The sequence below is a fragment of the Chiloscyllium plagiosum genome, unplaced genomic scaffold (assembly GCF_037043375.1).
Source record: "Chiloscyllium plagiosum isolate Xiang-an unplaced genomic scaffold, Cpla_swu_hap1 HiC_scaffold_47, whole genome shotgun sequence".
In the NCBI taxonomy this organism is placed as follows: Eukaryota; Metazoa; Chordata; class Chondrichthyes; order Orectolobiformes; family Hemiscylliidae; genus Chiloscyllium; species Chiloscyllium plagiosum.
Window position 1 is genome coordinate 49,894,023 of NW_028270185.1, and position 24,057 is coordinate 49,918,079.

Genomic DNA, 24,057 nt, shown 5'->3' on the forward strand with positions numbered 1-24,057 from the left:
GGCAGGTTTGGCAGCATCTGTGTGAGAGTAATCAGAGTGAATGTTTCGTGTCCAGTGATCCTCTTCCAGTACAGAAATATTACCTCTGCTCCCTGAATGGGAAACCTGTGTCGTTATCTCCATCTTCTTTAGGTTCTCTTGATGTCTGCTAAATATTCTATCTTCTGTGATCTCTCTGACAGATTTGCATCTCTAGAAGGGTTCCCTTTGGTCCTCCATGATCATTTCTTGCCCATTACCCATGGGACTTCGAGCTTTTGTCAGATTTATGCAGTGATTAGTTCAACAAGCCTGGAAACTGGATATTTCACCGCTCTATTGAACTGAGCTCTGAACGTGGGCAGAGCTGCCATATAAATAAGGTGTTCGTGCAGCAACTTACTTTGCGCAGCATGTACCCAACAAGTTCAAAGATTTCATAGTCATAATCATTTAAATGATCTGGGACATCAAAGATATATAAAACATATACCAGCCAGAGAAGGATAAAGTTTCCAGATATGGTGAAGAGTAAAATGACTACCTTAATTCTACTCTTCATTTCAGTGTCAACCTGCTTCCCTTCCTTACTCTGACCCCTCGGTCCATTACGGACTTGACTTGATTTAAATAAAATGCGTGTGATTGTCAGGACATTGAGGAACACAATGAAATAGAATGGCACCAATGAGGTTAGAGCCACAGCAAATGAGTGGAATCCAATCCAGCGAGAGTCAGTGAAGTAGCTTCGCTTATTCCTGCAGTAAAATGGTATGTTTCTGATTATCTTTCTGGGCTCAAATCTAAAGTACCGAGGAACATTTTTTAAACATAACAGAATACCGGTTATTGAGAGAATTGCAGATGCGTTTTTCACAGCGCAATATTTAGTTTTCAGTTTGTGGCAACAAAAGCTGACGAACCGATCAAAGGTAAATGCGACAGTGAACCAGACATAACAGTCTATGCATATTGATAACACTGCACACAGGAATGACGTCCAGGAAACATACCGGGAAATAATAAAAATGTATTTGCTTCAGTATGACCTCACTGATAATGACCAGTAGACCTGCTGCTGTCATGGCCACCAGATAGCAAGTTGTGCAGATAGCGAGGCCACACTTTCCCTGGGAGAGGATCATAATCGCCACGAAATTCACTGTCAGAAGGATAATGGAAGAATGATTTCATGTTAATGAACACTGTTTTCTGCATAAATTTAAAGTCAATCTGTATACGTGCTATGACAGGGATATGCGATCACCCAGTATTAAAAGAATTGTGATGTAAACTTTAAATGTGTAACTTGCCAATTTCTAGCTTGAATAGAAACAGGCAGCCGGTGAACAGCAGTTGGAAACTAAGGTACCAGTCATAAAGGTACCCACCAAAACATGTAACATTTAGCAGGATGAATTTACACCACACGTTGCCATGCTTCCCCCAAGAAGTATTAATACAGCTGGATAATATGGTGAGAGAATTGGATGGCGCCACACAATAGGGAAGTACTAAAAGTTTAACCACACTTTTTGTCATTTTGTATTCCCTATGTGTGTGTTTGTGTGTGTCTCTCTCTCTGAGACTCTATGTGTGTGTGTGAGTGTGTCTGTGTGCGTGTGTATCTGTGTGTGTGTGTGTGTGTGTGTGTGTGCCACTCTCTCTGAGACTCTGTATGTGTGCGTGTCTGTGTGCGTGTGTGTGTGTGTGTGTGTGCCTGAGGCCATTCCCTAACTTCTAAAAAGCGAAGTAAATCTCTAAGTTAATTCTAGTAATAATTTATGAGGGGGAATAAAAGACATCACCGCTGTTAAATATCAAAAAGGGCATATATAAATCGATTGTTATGAAAGAGAAAAAGGGGATGCAGAAAGGTAGAGAAAGTTTTTTTTAATGATCAGTTTGAGGGCAGATGCAGTTCAACTGCAAAGTAATAATGATCCGAGGCAGTGATAATACATGGTGTAAAAATATGGCAAATGCTTACTCTCGAAGCACAATTAAAGATGAGGGAGGTGGGATCATTGTAAATCTGGTCAAGCGCTCACCCCAATCATCTGTAAATATGATGGAGAATGAGGGGCAGATCCTGTCGGTTGAATCAACATTGTGGATGCACGGACGTCGAGGTGACAGTAAAAGAAAATTGCCAACTCCAGCAAAGCTGCATTAATGCTCCTCAATTATCAAAACATAAAATCCAAGAAGATATTTGCAGTGATTTGATACTGGATTCTTTAATTTCAATTGGATTCCTGCAAGTTTTTGAAAATTAATAATATGCTGTTCATCATTCCGTTTAAAGTGTAAAGATGTAGGTGACATATACAAAGGCAAAAAGTCGAGGTAAACTGGGTGTTGGGGAGATGCTCGGGCAGATCCCCAGTGCACCTTCAGCAAAACAAAATGTCCAGGTATACACAGTAACTTCAGTGTTACAGAAGATGTTTTGTGGACAGGAACCTACATTGAAAGAAGTGAATATTAGTTTCAGTCTCACCTACATATGTTTGTGTAGTCCTATAAGTATAGATTAAAGGAAATAAGAGGGAATGAAACTCGTGACCAAACAGAAATGTACCAAGTGCTCTGCTACTGCTGTGCCCAGGACTGTAAGAAACTACAGTGAGTTGTGAACACAGGGCAGATCATACACAAGCCCAACCTTCCACCCATTGACTGAATGTACATTTCTAGTTGCTGCAGAAAATCAGCCAACACTATTAAAGACCCTCCCACCCCGGTTAAACTCTCCTCCAACCTCTTCCGTCAGTCAGGAGATACAAAACCATAAACACACAGACTAGCTTCTTCCCCGCTGCTATTTGAATTCTGAATGGACCTTAAATTTTAAACCTAATGTTGATCTTGCTTCTTGTGCACCTTCCATGTAGCTGTACCTCTGAATCCCTCACTCTGTTCAATCGCCCGGTGGCATTTGTGTCTTTGCACTGAAGATTCACTGCACTGCAAGCAAAACAAGTTTCTTTCCCACAATACAGAGGTAAACGTGACAATATAATAATAAATTAAATCAAATCAGGGTTTATTAAAAAATGGTAAATGACAGAGATGATGGAAGAGGACCCCTGTCTATCAGCAGAGCCAGTCGAATACCTTGAGAGGCAAGACACATTACATGGTGTCTATAGCTGAACAGTGTGAAATGCCTGAGGATGGCTTACTCAATGTTGGAGGGGTTGCTCTAATTTCAAAGGTACTAGCATGGAATGCTGCATCACTGGGAACGTTGCTGAACTGGCAGAGATGCTGCAACAATGAAAGATAACCCGAACAGTAACAGAATTTGGGATAATGGCAGTCAGTATCATTGTTGGAGTCAATGGCTCTGGAGGAAGTACTGGTTGAAAATATAATGGTCCAGCTGGGAGTTGGAGAAGGTTTTGAGACATAGAGACTTACAGCACAGAAAATAAAAATGCGCTTTGCCCGATAGAATCCATGAAACAATTGCCTCAGAATTCTCATCTAGTTTTCCAGCATTAAGTCCATAACCCGGGCATTACAAGTGCACATTTAAAGAGTTCTATGCTATCGGGGATCTGCTTCTACTACCCTTACAGGAAGTAAGTTCCACATTGTCACAATACTATTGTTTGAATAATCAAACCCCTGCCTCTCTGTATCTATGCCCCTGGTCATTGACTGATCACAAAGGGGAAAACATAATTGATTCTGTGCTGTCTATGCTCTTTATAACAATATACTTTTAAATGATGCCGCCTATCAATCTCCCCTGCTCCAAGAAAAACAATCCCAATCCATCCAACCTCCCTTCATACCCAAAACTTTACTACCTTAGAGTCTTCCTGGAAAGTCTCCACCTTCTTTAAGACAATCAAAGTACTCCAACATACTAGCTGTAGCCGAGCCAATATTTTATACATATTGTCCCTCCTCCTAAACTCTATGTCTTGCATTTAAAAGCCAAAAAATCCCAATACCTTCTCAACCATTTCATCGACCTTTCCTACTACCTTAAGGTATTCATGTGCACCAGGATCCCCCTGATTCAGTGTTTCCCAGGTTTCTACCATTCATAATGTAACCCTTGGGTTCTGTGTCCCTCCAAGTGCATCAGCTCTCATTCATGGATTGAATTCCAATTTCCAACACGTTTTGCATGACCAGTGAACTTATCCCGGAAATCTCCCGATATGCAGAGTTCACAGCATTTCCAAGTATCAAGTTTTATCTTTCATTGAACATTGTGACCCTATAATTTCCCAGTTTCCGCCTTCAATGCATCCCACTGCTCTGACATGGATTTAGTTAAAAGTTTCTGCTCTTTGTCCAATCACACCTGATCTTATTCCCTCGGTTTAGAACTTTGATTTCCCCCTCATCCTTGCCTGTTTCCATGATAATCTTGAGTTATGATTACTGCCTACCTCACTGAGAGGTCAGCCCATCTTCATTACCGAAAAACAAATCCAGGATCACTGTCAAAGTGGGGGAAGGTAAAGGAACAGTCTGGGGTTAGCCAGGTGAAGCTATGAACTGTGTTGTAGGAAATAGAGATTTAAAAACCCTCCAGTATATCCAGCAGAAAACAACAGAAGAATAAGTGGTTACAACAGCTGCCAAATTTTCCAGAATCAGAGGAAAAGCAGGAACACCCAGGATCAGAGACGGATTATGGGGTGGGGGAGCTATACCAATCAGAATGGCGGAGAACTGAAATCAAATAAATATTATCCAACCTGAACATTCGGGGGGAAGCTATTGGAAATCGTCGAGGGTCATTTGACAGAAAATGATTTGCTCTCTCAGTGAGAATGGGTCATGGTCCCTGTGGATTTAAGGAATGCTCAGGTTTGTTGTATATTTTGCAGTCGAGTTGATAACCACGGTCAAAAAGGAAAGTCATCCTCAGTGTGTAGCTCTGTACTCATTCAGAAAAAAACAAAAACTACATGCAGGTGGGACACAGAAAGCGGAATGAAGAATGTAATAACAAATCCAATGTTTACCATGTCCGAAGGAACTGGTATTTATTTTTAATTCTAAATAGATCCTATGCTTCGGAATCCGAGAATGTACACCTGACCGTTGCACTTGTCTGTCCTCATAGGGATAACTCCCCCCCCATCCAAAAACAGCACACCCCACTGCAGATTACAGCTTTGAACCGAGACATGGATGGAATGAGTTGAAAGATGGTGGATAAGATTAAAACGTTTAAAAGGGATGGGTATATAAACAGGAAGGATTTAGATGGATATGGGCTAAACGCTGGCAAATGGAACGAGGTTAATTTTATATACCTCAGTATTGAGGAGTTGAGAAAGGTGCCGTTTCTGTGTTGCATGATTTCATAAGAAGACAAATATTCCTCAAATCTTCATCACTCCTGTGATTGGAAAAATCAATCCGTGCTCCTCAACAGTTACCCAAGCCAACAGCGGATTCTGGACATTCAACAGTCAGAGCTAACAGAATCTGAAACCCACACGGTGTAAAGGAGATTAACCAGCTCAAAGCCCTTTTACTCCCTAAAGTAGGAAGGAGGAAATGCGCTGCTATCAATATAACTGCACAAGCACAGATACAGGCAGGAATGTGAGAACACTGGTTTTATGAGCTCCACTGCACTGACTGACCACGATCCATTGCAGTTCTATACTTGCTGACATTTCACATCGTTCCTTTCCTCAAGATAGCCTCCAGTGTAACATGCAATTCAGGAGTTCGAAACATTTGACTCAGCGTAATCATGTAAAACAATGAAACATCAGAAGTTTTAAAATGTATAATTTAACTGCACGATATTTCATTGTCACCCTCCTGCCGTGGCATGGATTTACTTTTCCCAGTTGCTGATGCAATCCCGTTCTGGTATAATCAAGTTCCAAACCAGGCTCAGACGGGTCATTTTAGCTCCTCACAAAGTATTCTAAGTTATTTTTGGGATATATGGTCAGCATGGACAGGTTGGACTGAAGGGTCTATTTTCGTGCTGTACATCTCTATGACTCTATGGCAAGGGCAGCAGCTACTTAGGAACACCACCAGCTTCAAGTTGCCCTCCAAGACACTCACCACCCTCACTTGGAAATATACCGGTATTCCTTTACAGTTGTTGGGTCAAAATCCTGGAAATCTCTCCCTATCGACACTGTGGGTGAACTCACAGCAAGTGGGCTGCAGCGATTCAAGAAGGCAGCTCAGCACCATCTTCTCAAGAGCAAATATGGATGGGCTATCAAGGCTGGCCAAGCCAGAGACGGCCAAGTCCCACAAATGAATTTTGAAAACCCAGAGAATCTGACATGTTAGTGTGGGACCAATGTTCAATATTTTCAAACTGTAATGACATTGTCAGTCTCTCTTGCTTTTCCAGGCTTATAAAGTCAACGTCAGTGCTGTGGTAACACAAACTGGCTGCCGGGAACACACCTAACATGTCTGCCTGACACATTTGGCTATGGAATTCTGTCCGCAAGGGAGAGAGGGGGTGTCAAAAGCCATTTCCATGTCTGAATCCTGTGTGGGTCTACCCCATCCCTAAATCAAGTGTTTATCAAATCCCACTCTGACGTGCTGGGAGTTCAAATTGTGTGTTGTCTACAAATAAAACAAAATAATGCACCTGCAAATAAACAAAGCTGTAGGATGTAAAGTTGTGTGTTTGTTGGTGTCATTGTAGTTATACAGGATTGAAGATAAATAAGACAGTGCGAGATAGACAGCACTGTAACCAGCATGGAGATAGTGCCATTATAAAAGGAGTTGAGATTGTGGTGCTGGAAAAACACAGCAGCTCAGGCAGTATCCGAGGAGCAGGAAAATCGACGTTTCTGGCAAAAGCCCTTCATCAGGAATCCCTCGACTTCAATCTCCAGCATCTGCAGTTCTCACTTTCGCCCCATTATAAAAGGATATTAATATCTTCAGTGAATGGGGAAAACAGAGGGGAACGGTGTTCAAAGTAGGCAAATGGGGAGTCACCTGAAGTAGTGAAGTTTATGACTTCAAGACGTAATGGTCGGCATGGACGGGTTGGACTGAATGATCTGTTTCCATGCTGTACATCTCTATGACTCTATGACTGTAAAAGGAAACGATCACAGATCAATTAAAATGTCTCAGTGCAGACTAACAATAATCTGATACGTTTTCCTCACTGTCCCATACGGATTCCTGGTATAATAGGGAACACATCATTTGTTGGTGGAACGAGCAGGTTAACTTCCTGTGATTTAACCTCTCTCAATTCCCTTTCCAAGTTATCTCTGCCGAGTCAATGTTTAAATCTAACACTGTCCTGATCTGATGCCATTTGGAAATTCGAATCTCCTTCTGTCCCTTCCTGCCTGGTGCTCACTGTGTGAGGGTCTGCCTGTTTCTCTCCCATCTTTCAGAACACATGGAAACCTCCACATACAGGAGTTGAATCCTGTCTGGCTCAGCTCATTGTTAAGTTGGTCTATGATGGGTACTTTCTCCCTTGATTTCTCCCCTCTCATATCCGGTTGTTCTGTATAAAAATAATCCACTCCCCTCAATTCTATTCCAGTCTATAACACACTCTCGCGTTTCTAGTATTCTGTGTATAAACCAGCCCGACCACTTTGACGACTTCCAGTCTGTAACTCACTCTCAGGTGTCTGTTTTTTTTATGCACAAATCACAACAAAACCCTCAGTTAGATTCCAAACTGTGACTCAATCATGGCCTTCCATTGTTCGATATACAAACCATCCTGAATTCCTCAATAGGATTCCAGTATGTAACTCACTCCCATGTATCTGTGGCAATTTATGTAGACCATCTCAAACCCCTTGAATAGATTCCAGCCTGTAAATCACTCCTGGGTATCAGTTATTCTACATATAACCCTCCTCAACGCCCACAAGTAGATTCCAGTTTGTAACTCACAGTTGAGTATCTGTTCTTTTTATAAATAAACCTCCTGATCCATCAATTCGATTCCATTCTGTAACTCACACTTGTTTATCGGTTATTCTAAATAAAAACCATCCCAAAACCTTTGATTAGATTCCAGTCTGTAACACACTCCTGGGGATCTGTTATTCTACATATAAACCACCCGGCATCCCTTGATAAAATTCCAATCTGTAACGGATTTCAATTTATCCATGGCTCTCTACATAAACCACCTCAAAACCTCAGTCAGACTTTGATCTGCAATTCATGGCTCGGTACGTTTTATTCTGTAGAAAAACTACCATGAACCCAATCGATTCGATTCCAATGTGTAACTCACTTCCATAAGTCTGTGCTTCCTTTTCAGAAACACCCCAAATGGTGCAAATGGGGGTAAGCAAAGTGCAGGAAAACGGGTCAGCATGGACCAGTTGAATCGAAGGACCTGTTTCCGTGCTGTATGACTCTATAATTTCTATCATCTCGATAACTCACTCCTGAATAACTATTACTCTGTATAAAAACCACATTGAACTATTCAGTTCGATTCCAGTCTGTAACACAGTCCTGGGTACCTGACACACTGTGTATAAAGCATCCCGATACACTTACAACTCATTCCCAGGCATCAGTTACTGGATGGATGAATCAACCCCCAAAGCTCGATTAGATTCAAATCTGTAACTCACTCCCCGGTATCTGTCATTATGTATACAATGTCTACCCCCGAACCCCACATCACCCCATCCCCCACTCCCCACCCCAACACCGATTAGATTCTTGTCTGTAACTCTCTTCTGAACTCTATGTTATTCCATATATAAATCGTCCCGAACTCAATTAGATTCCTGTCTGCACTCAATCCCCGGTACCTGTAACTCTCTGTGTAAGTCCACACGGAACCCTCAATTAGGTTCCATGCTGTAATTCACTCCTGGGTATATGTTATTTGATACATAGACCTCCTGAACCGACACTGAGTGGAAGAGTGAGTGAGATTGAGTGAGAGAACGTAAGTGTGCATGTGTGTGGGTGTGTGAAAACGTGTGAGTATGGTAGCGTGTGAGTGTATGATCATTTATGTGTGAGTGTTTATGTGTTACTGTTTGTTTATGTATGTGTTAGTGCATGTATAGGTGTCAGCTCATGTGTGAGATTGTGTCTGCATGTGTGAGAGAGTTAGGATTCCAGTATAAAATCATTGACACTCAAACCTTTCACTCAGATGGACACACACACACACACAGAAATAGGCACATTTGATGGAAATATAAAAATAGAAGATGGACATGGAGAGTTATATCTGGGAGTCACACTAGCAGCAAGAATATTCTGAGACAGAGCCTCAGCTAATAAATCCACGATCTGCCCAGTCCTCTGTGTCGGGCTGGGGGGTGGGTGTCAGAGAATCTTACATGTTAGTGGGGGACCAATGTTCAATAATCACAAACTGTACTGATGTTGCTCGTCTCACTTGCTTTTCCCTCTTTGTAACGTCCATGCTAGTGCTGTGCTTACATGAATTGTCTGCCGGGAACATACTGGTATAGATTGTGTATGGCAGAGCGTGACAGTGAGACTGAGTATGGGAGAGAGTGGGATTGTCTATGAGAGAGTTGGCAAGATTGATGATGAGGAAGAGTGACATTGTGACAGAGAGAGACAGTGAGACTGTGCATGTGAGACAGAAATAGTTTCTGTATGAGAGGGAAACATGGTGAAACTGTGTATGAGAGAGGGTGATAAACTGGTATAATGTATGAGACAGATGATGACATTCTGCATGAGAAAGAAAAATAGTGAGATTGTGCATGAGAGAGCGAGTATTGGGTTCTAAGTTAGTCCACATGTAAAGCACACCAATCCCCTTGATTACATTCCAGTCTGTGCACCATTCATGAGTATCTGTTCTTCTATAAATGAGCACCACAAAACCCACGATAAAATTCCAATGTGCAACTAACTTTCAATCATCTGTTATTCTAAATATGAATCACCCCGATCATCTCTATAAGTTTCCAGTCAGTAACTCACTCCTGGGTATTTGTTATTCTATGTAAAAAACCTCCTCGAATCCTTCCACATATTCCAGCCTGAGTCTCACTCTCAAGTATCTGTGATTCGATATATAAAAAGCTCAAACTCCTCAATTAGATTCGTTCCCAGTATTGGTTAGTCAATATGTGAGCCACACATTCGACTATACGCCGATCTGTAACTCACTCACTGGCACCTGCTACTCTGTCGAGAAAGTAGCCCAAATCCCTCAGATGGATTTCAGTCTGAAACTCACTCCCTGTTGTGTTCTGAAATATATAGACTCGCTGAGACCATCGATGAAATTCCAGTCTCTAACTCAGTATAAACTGAACGGGTGAATATTAAATTGGGAGCAGGAACAGAGAAAGCTGGAGTTTAATTTCCACTCCATTCTGTTTCTCCAGAAACATTAATTTGATGGAGTGCCGCGGTTCAATAAGGCAGCTCCCTCCCACCTTCTCAAGGGAAGATGGGAATGGAGGGATAAATGCTGGACCCAGCCAGTGATGCTCACATCCCATGAACGAATGAAAACAACAATCCCTTTCCCTTCCTGAACACTCACTACCCCTGCAGACTGAGTCTGCAGACACAGCAAGGCTGCCTCATTTCCCTCGTCCCATGTCCTGGTAATAATTGGCAAATCATCCTAATATTTGATGACACCATTACGTTAGCTTTCTGTGATTTCTGTACATGGATCCAGAAAATAATGTGTAATACTGGAGTACAAGAGGATATGACCCACGAATGCAGGGCACCGGTCATTCCCTCTCCCTCTCTCTCTGTCTCCCTCTCCCACACACATAAACACACACACTCACATACAGAGTTACTGAGGGGCCAGGAATAACAGAGGAAAATGAGCATTTTCAGATATTAAAGCTCTGTTAAACAATCCCGGGAGTGGTTGATCGGGACAGTGTGGAGAGAGAGAGACAGCTTGACTCAGTATCTAATCCTGTGCTGGCCCTACCCTTGGAGGGGTTGATGGGGATACAGTAAAGGCAGCTTCATTGTGTATCTAACCCCATCCTTTCCCTGCCCTGAGAGTGTTTGATGGGGACAGTTTGTATCATAGGAACAGGAGGAGGCCATTCAGCCCCTCGACCCTGTTGCATCAGTCAATGGCATCATGGTTGATGTGTTGCCTAACTCCACATTCTTTCCTTTGGCCCATATCCCTCACTGAACAAAAATGTATCTCTCACTGATTTAACCTGAACAAATTTTGCAGCTTTGCCCATTTACCCAGTCTATCAATATCCCTTTGTAATGTTAAGGTACCATCTGCACTGTCTACAATGCTGCCTAACTTTGTACCTCACCCTGTGCTGTCCCTATCCTGTGTGTGTGTTGGGAGGTACAGTGCAGATGGATCTTTACTCTGTATATAGCCCCATGATTTGCCTGTCCTGGGAGTGTCCGATGTGGACAATATGGACAGATCTTGACTCTGTATCGAACCCCATTCTCCCCAGACTCTGCGAGATTCAGGTGGAGAAATTGCCGCTGTTCACATAGTCTGTATCTAACCCAGTGATGGAACTGCCCTGAGTGTATTTGATGTGAACAGGATGGAGGAAGTGGGAGATTTGATCAGTATCTACCGCCACACTGAACATGGCCTGGGAATGTGAAAAGCTGCAGTGTGCAGGGAGGTTTACTCTCATCTAACTGTATTCTCTACCTGACCTGGAGATTTAAATGGATACAGTTTAAATAATGTTTTACTTTGTCTGAACCCTGTACTCCCGCTGCCCGGGACAGTTTGCTGGGAACACTGTTTAACCTCTGCGATATGGATCCTATGAAGACTGATGGGAGACAGCGTAAGTGGAATTGTCAGGGTTCAATTTCTTCACGTGGATGAGAGAAGGTCTCCAATTGGATTTGTGAGAACAATTCATGCCCTTGGGACTGAAGGGTCAGTAACAGAATGAAGACACCATTGGCTCAGTGACAGCAGACAAGATAGAGGGGAATGAGAGTTTCAGCTGGAGGCAGGTACAGGTACACACAAAGGAATCTGAGACACAAATTTTATACACAGAAGGTTTTGGGTGTGCGGAATAATTTGCCAAAGTCTGGTATAGTCACAACATTGTTGCCAGGGTTGGAGAGTTTAAGCTAAGGGGAGAGGCTGAACAGGCTGGGGCTGTTTTCCCTGGAGCGTCGGAGGCTGAGGGGTGACCTTATTGAGGTTGACAAAATTATGAGGCGGATAAATAGATAAAGTCTTTTCCTTGGGGTCGGAGTGTCCAGAACTAGCGGGCATGGGTTTAGGGTGAGAGAGGAAAGATATAAAAGAGACCTAAGGGGCAACAATTTCACCCAGGGGGTGGTACGGAATGAGCTGCCAGAGGAAATGGTGGAGGCTGATAGAATTGCAACATTTAAGAGGCATTTGGATGGGTATATGAATAGGAAGGGTTTGGTGGGATATGGGTCGGATACTGGCAGGTGGGGGAAGATTGGGTTGGGACATCTGTTCGGCATGGAGGTTTGTATCCTCACTGATCTAACCTGAACAACTTTGCCCATTTACCCAATCTGTCAATATCCCTTTGTAATGTCAGGGTCTGTTTCCATGCTGTAAATCTCTATGACTCTATTTAAAAGGCATCTGGATGGGATTCAGACAGGGAGGGTTTGAAGGGGTAAGGGTCAAATGTTGGCAAATATAACTAGATTAATTTCAGTTATCTGGTCAGCAGGGACGAGCTGGAATGGAGGGTCTGTTTCTGTGCTCAGCCCCTCCGAAATCCTGATGAAGTACTTTTGCCCGAAACGTCGATTTTCCTGCTCCTCGGATGCTACCTGACCTGCTGTGCTTTTCCAGCAACACTCTGATCTAAGCTCTGAAATGCACTCTTTCAGAGTTCCATCAACCTCATACCATGCACTTGAAGGCACTTCTACTGCCTTCCGAAAATACACAAAGCCAACACACCAGGATGTCCCATCATATTAGGCAATGGGATCCGATGTGGGAACCTCACTGCCGATGTCAAATGCATCTTGAAAGCCATGAGGCAGGGTACCCCCAGCTTCTGCCACGACAGAACATTGGGACACAGACAGATTTCAACCTCACACCTTCAAGGCTGAATCTGAGCTGTGGTGGCATCTATTGTTGAATATTTACCTGAGAATTTAGCTATTTTTACATACTGTTTACACATGAAAGAATAAAATCTAACATGGTATTTCTAAAAGTATACAGACTGAACAGACAATGCACTTTTATTTTTAAATATGTCATTTCAGTCGCATCACCCTGTAATATTTTGCTATAAATTCTCTGTCTTATGATGTTAGGCTCCACAACCACCTGATGAAGGTCCAGCGCTCCAAAAGCTAGTACTATCAAATAAGCCTGTTGGACTATAACCTGATGTTGTGTGATTATTTAACTTTGTCCACCCCAGTCTAACACTGGCAAATCTTTATTACATATTGTTTACACTAACTCACACGCAGTTCAGGTCAGTTTAGCACAATGACCCTGTTCCTCTTTTTGTGAGGTTCCCTGTGTATATTAACAGAGTTAATGGGCCCCGAGATGATGAGTACATTCTCCTTATCCTCTCAGTTTAAACAGTTGAACATATCAGTTTGAAGCCAGTGGAAGAGGAGATTGTATTTTTCTGTACAATTTCAGTGCAGAAAGTTCAGCTATTAACTGTCTTCGCAAAAGTGGGGGTTGAATGCAATTCTCACTGAGCAACATTAATACAGCAAACACAATTCCGAGTTACTGTTATCAATTGGTTAAGGAACTGGGATGAAAAAAACCACATGTGGTGTGGTGCCGTGACTCAGTTTGTTCACTTGCCGACATCATAAACAACCCACCAAGATTTCACATCGTAGTTGTGCCTGTGTATTTTACCAAATGCATGGTTGTTTCAAAATCTCCCAAGTCAGTTTTGCCCGTCAGTCAACCATGCGTCCTGTTTGAGCCTCAGCCTGTTTTGGTGACCCTCGTCTGATAGGAGAAAGTGAGTACTGAAGATGCTGGAGACCAGAGCTGAAAATGTGTTGCTGGAAAAGCGCAACAGGTCAGGCAGCATGCAAGGAGCAGGAGAATCGACGTTTTGGGCATGAGCCCTTCTTCAGGAATAAGAAGGGCCTGAAGAAGGGCTCATGCCCGAAACGTCGATTCACCTGCTCCTTGGATGCTGCCTGACCTGCTGCGCTTTTCCAGCAACACATTTTCAGTTTCGACCCTCGTCTGTTCACTGGTTTAGTTCCTCCAGTGGATATTGTTTCTTCCGAGCTATTAATTCAATCTGGAGTTTCCTTCCTGCGTTTGACAAGAACTTCTGCTTGTACTCCTCCTTTATTACGCCTCGTTCATTTCCAGTTTGTTGGGAATAACGAGGTGGGCCAGGAGACATGGCAGGTTTGCCGGGGAATGTTGCAGTGATGGCGCAGACACCAATAGCTGTTCACCCTAATTCTCTGCTGTCAACATTCATTCATTCCACAGCAACAGGAAATACTTCATTGCACTCCTGTCGTTGTGGTTCGCACTGTGAGTGCGGTTTCTTTTCTTGTGGATTATGAATTCTATTTAGAACTCGAAAGGATCATAATATTTGGAGGAAGGAATGACTCCTCACCTCAGGCATAAGTTTAGGGAACTTTATTCGGAGAATGTGAGCCTAATCCCACACATGCTACCGAGAGGGCAGAAAGCCTGTTAGCTGGTCCACTCTCAATTTGTCTCCGAATGTCAGACTTTTCAAAGAGCAGAAATGGGAAATGAGGAATATGGGCAGACCGAGAGTCCGAGAATGTGAAAGAGGGTCAGGTGCATGCACAGAGAAAGAAAGAAATATGGAGACGCAGATTGAGGAGATACTGAAAGAACCAATTCTCCAATCGACATGGCTGCTGACTTACAGAAACAAATAATAAAAAAGGTAACTATTAAGCACAGCCTTTCACCATCTCCGAGCAACGGAAGGATTCTTACAGCCAACAAAGTCATTTTGAATTTTCAACATTGATGGTTGTAAGCTAATGAAAGATTTTGGTAAATATCCTGACAGGGAAAACTGATAATTTTACCAAAAGTATAATACAGAAATGTCTAAGTAACCTCGCTCCGCCGATATGAAGCATTAACTCTGTTTCTCTCACTGTCGTACTAAGTTTTTCTATCAAACCTTGGTTTTGGTTCCGATTTCAAACATCTGCAATCCTTTGTTTCATATTATTCTTAACAACGTTTGAGACAAAACCAATGACCTGACGGCTTCAGCAAATCGGTCAGAAATACTGTTAGCAAGATATCTTTGCAGAACGCATCGCCCATTCCCTGACCAGGAATCACCCTTTCCCCCTCCGAAAATGCACCAACTCCTAACCGTGAGATTAAAAGGGAAAGCAACAGAAGCTGTCGCATTTATTCTCAATGAAACCACTTATGCATTTCATTTTGGTTCATTTTCGCTGCACATTAGTTTCTCGTTGTCTTACAGGTTTTTTTTAACACAATAGGAAAATACCATTCGGCCTATCGTGCAGTATGGCTCATCAGATAGCCGTCTGTTTTCGATCCAGTGTCCAGCTTTGACAGGATACTTTGTGTGTTCTGTTGTTTTCACCGTAAAATTCAGAAAAAGATTATCCCTGCGATCTTAAACGAGACAACAATGGGAGTGAGTTATATACCGTCATACTGAAGTGAAATCCCCTCGAGCAACCCATTCACATTTTCATCCATAGAGTGAGTCACAGACACACGTGCCCAGAGATGGGGGGAGGAGGGCAGAGTTTTCAGGATTATACCAGCTCCTTGTGATTCAGTACCGCTCTCCACCGACTTAAGACCAAGCCCCACCCCGCCCCCTACACCCCACCTATATACACACACACAGAGGTTTTTCCGACAAAAGGCAGCTTTAGGCGCAACTAAAGTCAGTTTTACAGACAATGAGAGACGTTGCTTGAGCTGGAATTTAAAATGGACAATTGCCTCACATGCAACTTTCACATTTGAAAACACACTGATCCAAAGTCTGCAGCTCCTGAAAATCTGTCGCACATTGAGGTGCATTACTACCAAATTCGAGACCCACTGATCCAACCCCTGCAGTACATTGCACACAAATCAGGAAGGATTCGAACCACCAAAAGTCAGAGGCATTATCCATTACGTCACTGGCCCAACGGCAGCTGGAGGTACGACAGGTAGTCGATATGAAATTGAAACATGGACATCGGGGTAAACAGTATTCACAAGGTGAACAATCAGTAAAAATAATTATCGTCACTGTTTCACATCGGATGTCCCACTTCGTGAAACAATGTCTTTCAATAGCCAAGGCAACATATTTGCCCTCAGGTACCTGCTTCCGGGTCGCCTGAGCCTCTGCTGGAAGTTGCCATCATTTTATTCACAGTCAGTCTGCGATTTTTTTATTCACTCCAGTGAAATATCTTTTCATACCTTGCGTCATGACCTTTTCCAGTCAAGACCCTGAGCCAGTCCAGAGAGAAACCTCTGTTGATTTGAATCCCGCGATGGAGAATCAGACGAGATGAACAGCGCCTTTTAGTGGTGGAATCCCTTCAGTGCAATCTCACGCATCAAAACCTGTTCTGTACATTCCTGCATTGCACCTACTGACCAACATCAGATCACCACAGCTCCACTTTCTTTACTTTGAAACCCAAGGCGATCATATGAAGCGTTTGCAAAATTGAAGAGAGAAACGTTGTTGCCGAAGGTGGTTATGAAGGGATGGACTGGCACAAGGGTGTGTACAATTCAGGTTGCTTTGGATACTATCAGCATTACCGGGGGCCCGTGCTGAGGAGTCAAAGTTTGTATCGTCCAGAAATGGATATAGTTCCAATTCAGGGAATGAAGGTTTAATTCTCTTCATGTGAATTGTCTGACTGAAAACGCTTTCCTCGTTTCACACAGAAGACATACCGGGATCCCTCCAGAATCAGCCCAGTGATTGCTTGAACCATGTAGAAGGACAATGACAGCGGACAGATACGATAGTGACCCCTTCAAATCTCCCTCCAATCATCTCACCTTCCTGAGTTGGAAATATGTTGTGTTCCTTCAGTGTCTCTGGGTGTAAATCCAGGAACTCCCGCACTTGCACCATAATGGCTGTACCTCCGTGTGAAGGAGTTCAATGGTTCACAAGAGCAACTCATCTCCTCCATCTCTGGGGGATTTAGGGATGGACAGCGAGTCCTATTGCATTGAGTGATATCTTTATTCCAGGAATGCGTTCCTAAATGTGGTAGGTTCCAATCGGTAGTAAGTTTGGAAGTGGAGCAGGGAAGTGAAATTGACGTGAATGACAATGATGACTGGGAGGCATGAGGCAGGAAGTGAGTCTGCATCTGGTGGTGCAAGGCTCAGTGTCACTGCTAATGGTTTAGCCTTTACAGCAAACTGTTTACATTGGCTCACACACCATTCCTGGTCAATTCATGGCAATGACACTGTTCCTCTTCGTGTGAAATTCCCTCTGTGTGTATGAAAGCCGTCAATACGCCCCAAGAGGATGAAAAATGTTCCCTTTGTCCTGTCAGCTTAAACAGATACAAATATCTGTTTGAAACCAATGCAAGAGAAGATTGCCCTTTTATGTGCCTTTGCATTGAAGAACGATAAATCGTGAAATGTCTGGTTTTGCAAAAGAGGTGTTTGATTGCAAATCACACTGAGTAATATTGATACAGAAATGTATTTCCGAGTTCATGTGGTCATGTGGTTAATGAACTGCACATATGGACGTTGCTTAGTTATTTAAAACCCCTCCTTGGTAAGCAGCTGACCATAGGGTCCAATCGCAGTTGCGCCCGCTTGTTGTATTGAAAGCTCGGAGGTTCACCTTTTATAAAGTATCGTGTTGCTGATGAAGCGACTCAGCATCCTGCCTGAGTTCGAGCCTGTTATGGTTTGGCAAACCCACTCCTTTTTCCTGGTTTAGTTCCAGCAGTGTATGTTGTCCTTCCTAACCAATACACCAACCTAGAGTTTCTTACTGCTGTTCCAATAGCACTCCTTCTTCTCCCCCAATTTTATTCTCCCTCCTTCATTCCAAGTTTGGTGGGAATAACGAGGTGAGGCAGGAAACACTGCAGAAAGGCCGTGGAATGTTGTGGTCATAGCACAGAAACCACGAGTGGATCATCCTCATTCTCTGCTGTCGCCATTCATTCATTTTACAGCATCATTAATGATTCCACGTTCTCCTATAGTTAGTTTATTTTCATTTGGATAAGAAATGCAACTTTAATTTCGAAAGGGTTACAATGTTTTGAGGAAGAAATGGCCCCTTGTATCACATCCAAGTGCCAGACGTATTATCCGTAAAATGTGAGCCATGTTGTGCAGTCTCCTGCCAGGTTCCAGAAAACCTCTCAGCAGCTCCATTCTCAAACTATCCCCGAACGTCTGGCTTTTCATAGGGTAGGAATGGGAAATGAGGGATATTGGCAAAAAAAGGGTCAACGAATATGAAAAGGGTGAGGTAGATACACAGAGATAGAGACAGGAAATTAGAGGCCTATCTGGACGTAGACACTGAACGAATCAGATCTCGGGTCGACATGGCGGCTAACTGGCAAAAAATAAAAGATTTTGATAACAATCCCCATTCGACAGATAAAACTGATCATTATCGCGGCATTGTGGTCTAGAAATGAAGAACTAATCTGGTTCTGTCGTTGTGTGTCATTGTCTCTGTTTCTCTCCACAGATGTTGCCAGGACTATTCAGTTTGCACGTCAATTCTTGTTTTTGGTTCAGATTTCCAACATCTGCATCTCTTGGTTTTCTGTTCAACTTTAAAACCGATGTTCTGCCAACTTTGGAAAAGTGGTCAGAAATATTCTTACCACGATGTGTGTGCAGAATAAAGCACGCATTCCTTGACCGGGAATAGAACCGGTGTCACGGCGGCGAGAGCGCCAAAGGCTGGCTACTAGACTACAAGGGAAGGCAGAAGACGTCCTTACATTTATCCAGAAAACTGAATTAGTGACTGTATGAGAGCATGAGTCAAGCAGTTCATCTGAGGATGTAAATCTTCTCATTCCTGTTGTTGACTGAATGAGCGGTAACCAAGCCTTCTGCTTGGACACTCGAATATGTGAACTGCTCCAAATCATGACTGAGGTTTTCTGGTTTTGGTTCACGCAGGTTTAGAAATGCTCGGGTCCCAATGAGGCGTTTCAGAGCCTACTTTGGGATACATTTGACAGAGATGACATCAGGTAACCAATGTTCGCTGTGACCCGAGCAAATGAGAGCTTACCTTGTCACTGAACGAGGATGCCTTCACATGTAAAGCAAATGCGATAGTTTTGGTGCAGAAAGGATCAGTGCTGGCAACTGTACCCTTAAAATGGACGGCGGGAGAAGATCTACAATTCGAATCATATTGTCGACCCAGGAGGAGAGAAACTTAGTTGAGAGTGTGGTGCTGGAAAAGCACATCCGGTCAGGCAGCATCCGAGCAGCAGGAGAACCGCCGTTTGTTTTCGGAGCGTTTCATCATCTCCAGCCCTCACTTTATCCGAGGAGAGAAACTGAACGAAGTTTGACACAGCAATTAATCGGAATGGTATTCCTTTTCAACATGGCAGCAGATGTGGGCTAGCAAATTCAAAGCCAGGTTTGCTGATGAGAACAACCAGCAGGAACGCTCCATTCCCACCAATCCACTTGTCCCAAGGGAACAAAGTCGCTCCTGCCTGGTTTGAACTAGAGATGTTTCGGGTGTGACCCAAATGGAACAACGCTGTCACAACCGAGCCACCGAGCCAGCTGCTCTTTATCTATCACTGACATTTCCGTTCCGCATAGACCAATGTTGGCCAGGGTTATTAACATGATTTAAAAAAAAAGGATATCACGTGAAAATGCTCAGGAAATACTGACAAACAAGTTGCCAGGTTTGCCGAGTTTGGAATGTAGGGCGAGGCTGAATAGGCGCGGGCAATTTTCCTTGCAGCGCTGAGACAGAGGAATGTTCATAACTGCACTCTTAAACAGGATGGCCAGCAGGGCTGTAGACATCGCCACATATTCACAGCCACAGCGCAGTGACATTTGAAAAGAAATTCACGCAGCAGTTATTTGGAATGATACTTCTACTCACCACTAGAGTAGTGATGGGCGAGTAAATGCAAAACAAGGTTTGCTGATGAGGCTGCAATAAAGCCCCATCGATCACCATCTGGAAAACTGTCGCCCTTAAAGCGGGAACAACAATATTTCTGCTCAGTTCTGAACGAGGCCATTTTCTGCAGAAACTGATGCTTCTACTCTCCAGAAATGTATCAGGGCCCGCCGACTGCATTCTTGAAAATAGTAATTATCTGTGCTGGAAACATCCACCTATATTCTGAACAAGGAAGAATGTGTATCGAATAAAACCGTACACGGCAATTAATTGGACTTGCATTCCCTTTGACGACAACGGCAGGAATGGGCAGGGACATACAGAGTAAGGTTTACTGAGCAGGTCAGAAAGCAATTACCTTCATCTATGTTGACACACAAGCCAATCGTTTTTACTGCCCGGATATTTGAAGGACCGATCCTTCCCATGGGAGGTGAAGGTGATAACTGCTCCCCCGCACAAACACAGTGGGGCCAGAGACCTGATCGAGCTGTCCCCCAGCGGTGATTGCGTTGTTCAGAACAGATTGGGTTTGCCGTGCACGACTGAAACTCAGCGCGATCACCCAGAGAAACGGTGTAACAGCCGCCAGCAGATGTGGAGGGGTTTGGGGCGGATGAAGACCCAGTCTGGGAAAAAGACTGGGTCCTAAATTCAGGGGGAATGAGTTTTACAGGGAGAAGACTGGAGAATGGGATTGAGAGCGATATTAGCCATGATCGAATGGCAGAGCAGACTATGGGCTGAAAGCTCTAACCGTCATCCTATACATTCTGGTCTCTGGTCATCTGGTATCTAAGGAAATAGAAACAGAGTTAATTGTTCATTTCCAAGTTCTTCAGTCATAAATGAGCAAAGTGAGAGATGGGACAGATCTGATACAAATTTAAAGGCTGGGAACATGGTTGGAGAGGAAAATAAAATACAAGAGAATAAAGTTGGAAGTCAGAAGATAGTCAATAAAAAGGAAGACTGTACAAATCCAGAGGGAGATGGACATGCAAAAAGAAATGTCACGAGTCCCGAAGTCTTAACACTTTTCCTTTCCAAAATGCGAGCAGACCTGCTGTGATTTTCAGCAATTTCATTTGTTGGTTCCGAAACAGAAGATGGTAGTGATCTTGGACCAATCAGCTCTTCCATGCTCTGGGGATGTGAGACGTACCCGTTCACCCAGATCACTTCTGTCCCACTGTGAAACCTCACAATCCTGCCCCACCCCCACCCCTGTTACTGACAATAAACTGTCCATTACGTGAACCCCCATGAGCACACAAGATCATTTTCCGTGTGAATTGTGAAACGTTCAGGCGAGTTCCCCTCGGTTTCCGTCAGAACGGTCTGAATCACTTCATTTTGGTTCAGGACCATTTGACATTGAGCAGTCACTGTCAGACCCCGTCCCCCCAACAAGTAGACATTCGCGTTCTGTGTCTCTGAGCACTCTGTTTGGTGGACGTTTGGAGTGGAACCTGACGTTTTGAAAGAGACACAATTCATCGTATATTCGGCCGCACTGATAAACTTGTCTCTGGCACTTCCAGGAAAGTGGAGACAGCTTTCATTCAGAATGCGGCCGAACACAGTCAGATCCACTTGTCAAAAACGACCCCTGCACTGGGTTGCAATCCTGCAAGTGGAGCAGAGGGCTGGATTTCTTTAAAGGAGTGAAAGGGCCCATCGTGAGGCTTGAACCTACGGCCCTGAGATTAAGCATCTCATGCTGTACCGACTAAAGTAGCTGGGCCTGGCTCACGATTAATTAGTGTGTCATTTCATACTGAGGATAGTTCACCTGGCATTGCAATTTGCAAGGATCCAGTTCATTCCTCCCAATCACAAATGTCATCATCCACAAATTCCATTTCTCAGCTAGTATTCATTCAGAACATTATTATCTATTTAGCACTTGTCTCTGGATTTAAGATTCAATATAAATATTTTCATATTTTTATCCTCATCTTTAGGTGGCCGGAATGATTCCCAATCACTCTGGCAGACGTTAAATCAATTGGGAAATTTCCTAAGGAAACGCAATCATTCCTGTTTCGGGTGTAAGGAATCCCACCTGCTGCCGAGACAGAGTCCTCACAATCAGCACTTTCTCTATCCTTCCTGCCAACAACTTTCCCCACTTCTTATTTGCGAGACAGGAGTTTTGTTTATGAAACACTCAAAGGACAGGAACAATCTTCTGAAGCCATTCTCAATTTAAAGTAGAATTGTTGTCCCTCTCACACGGGAAGAGCCGTTCCTGGGGAAGAATTTTCCATGTGCTGTGTCCCAGGGCTGAGCAGGAAGCCGGTGATTGAAGCTGCAGTAGCCGCTTTCTGTTGGCAGCGGGGCCTTGGAGAGATTGGGGCCACATCCAGCTGCGGACTCTGCTGAGTTCTCGTGGTTGCAGTGTCGGTACATGGTTGGTCTCAATGCTTGAACTGAAATCATTGAGGCTCGGTGCGAAGGGCAGGCTCGAACAACCAAACTTGCAGCCAAACGTGCTGACTATTTGAGACACAGAAACTGGCACCAAAGTTTCCACATATTCATCGTAAAGCAGTGCAGATGAGGGGGCTCCGACAGCAAAGTGTCCCACAGTTTTCAGAGTCAGTCTGGATTAGAGGCCTGACCGGCTGCAAACGCAAATATACAGGGCCTGCTAAGTTCCTCTGCCTGCAGAAGAGCAGCTGCAATCTTGGTAGCGGTGAGATTCGAACCCACGACTCGATAGAGACTGGAGCTTAAATCCAGCGCCTTAAACGACTCGGCCACGCTACCCTACAGGCAAAGAGCGCTCAAAATTGTCATTACTAATGTTTCAGCGTCGCTTCACTTCAGCACTAACAGATCGTGCATTCAGTAACGAACGTGGTGCAATTTAGAAAGTATTTGAAAGGGTTTGCAAGGTTTGCACTATTTGGGCAATAGCACGAAGCTGAATAGGCTTCGACAGTTTTCCCTGGGGCTTCAGGGCTGAGGAATGGCCTTACAGAATTTTAAAAAGTCATGAGGCAGACGGGCAGAGAATAGAGGGAGTAATTTTCACATAAATTCATACAGTTTTTGAGCTCAAGATTTCTACATGAATGAATGCAGTTTTTGAGCAAAGTACAAAAACTGCATGCAAGTACAAATTCACCCACAAAATATCTGTGTGCATGTGGGTCTTTGTCTATCTGTGTGGGTGTGTCTGTCTGGGGTGGGGGTTGTGAGTGTGAGAAAGTGTGTGTGTGTGTGTGTGTCTGTGTGTGTAGTGAGTGCGGAGTGTCTTAAGTCTGTGAGGGGGTGCATGTGTGAGTGTGGGAGTGTGCGTGTCTATAAAGCTGTGCGTGAGTGTCTGTGTGCGCGTCTGTATGTACCTGTGTCCGTGTGTGTGTGTGTGTGCGTGTAGACATATCTGTGTGTGTGTGTGTGTGTGTGTGTGTCTCGTGCAATGGTGATCTCCTGTAATGTGACATGAACCCAAGGTCCCGGTTGAGGCCCTCCCTATGGGTACCGAACTGAACTATCAGCCTCTGCTCGGACACTTTTCTCTTCTGCCTGTCCCAAAGTCCACCTTGGAGGATGGTCACCCGAAGGTCCGAGGCTGAATGCCCTGGACCGCTAAAGTGTTTCCCAACTGGGAGGGAACCCTCCTGTTGTGCGGTGCCCATTCATCTGTTGTCGTAGCCTTTGCTCGGTTTCCCCAATGTACCATGCCTCCAGGCATTCTTGCCTGCAACGTATAAGATAGACAAAGTTGGCTGAGTCACATGAGCACCTGCCAGGCAACAGGTGGGATGTGATCCAATGTGTAATAGTGGTATCCATGTCCTCAATCAGACACGTCTTGCCGCATGAATTTATGTAAAACTCCATTATCTCACTTTTTAGATTAGAATCAATCTAAACATCATGGTATAGACAGAGAACACAGGGGTGGATTCTGGATCAGCGGTGCTGGAAGAGCACAGCA

The 24,057-nt window shown here is 43.8% G+C and overlaps 1 non-coding gene across 1 annotated transcript; it reads right to left on the bottom strand.

The window, feature by feature from the left end:
• Positions 1–22,798: 22,798 nt before the first annotated feature.
• On the bottom strand, positions 22,799–22,880 carry trnal-uaa (transfer RNA leucine (anticodon UAA)). Its single transcript has one exon. It is a non-coding gene; the product is annotated as a tRNA-Leu (tRNA).
• Between the last annotated feature and the right edge of the window lie 1,177 nt (positions 22,881–24,057).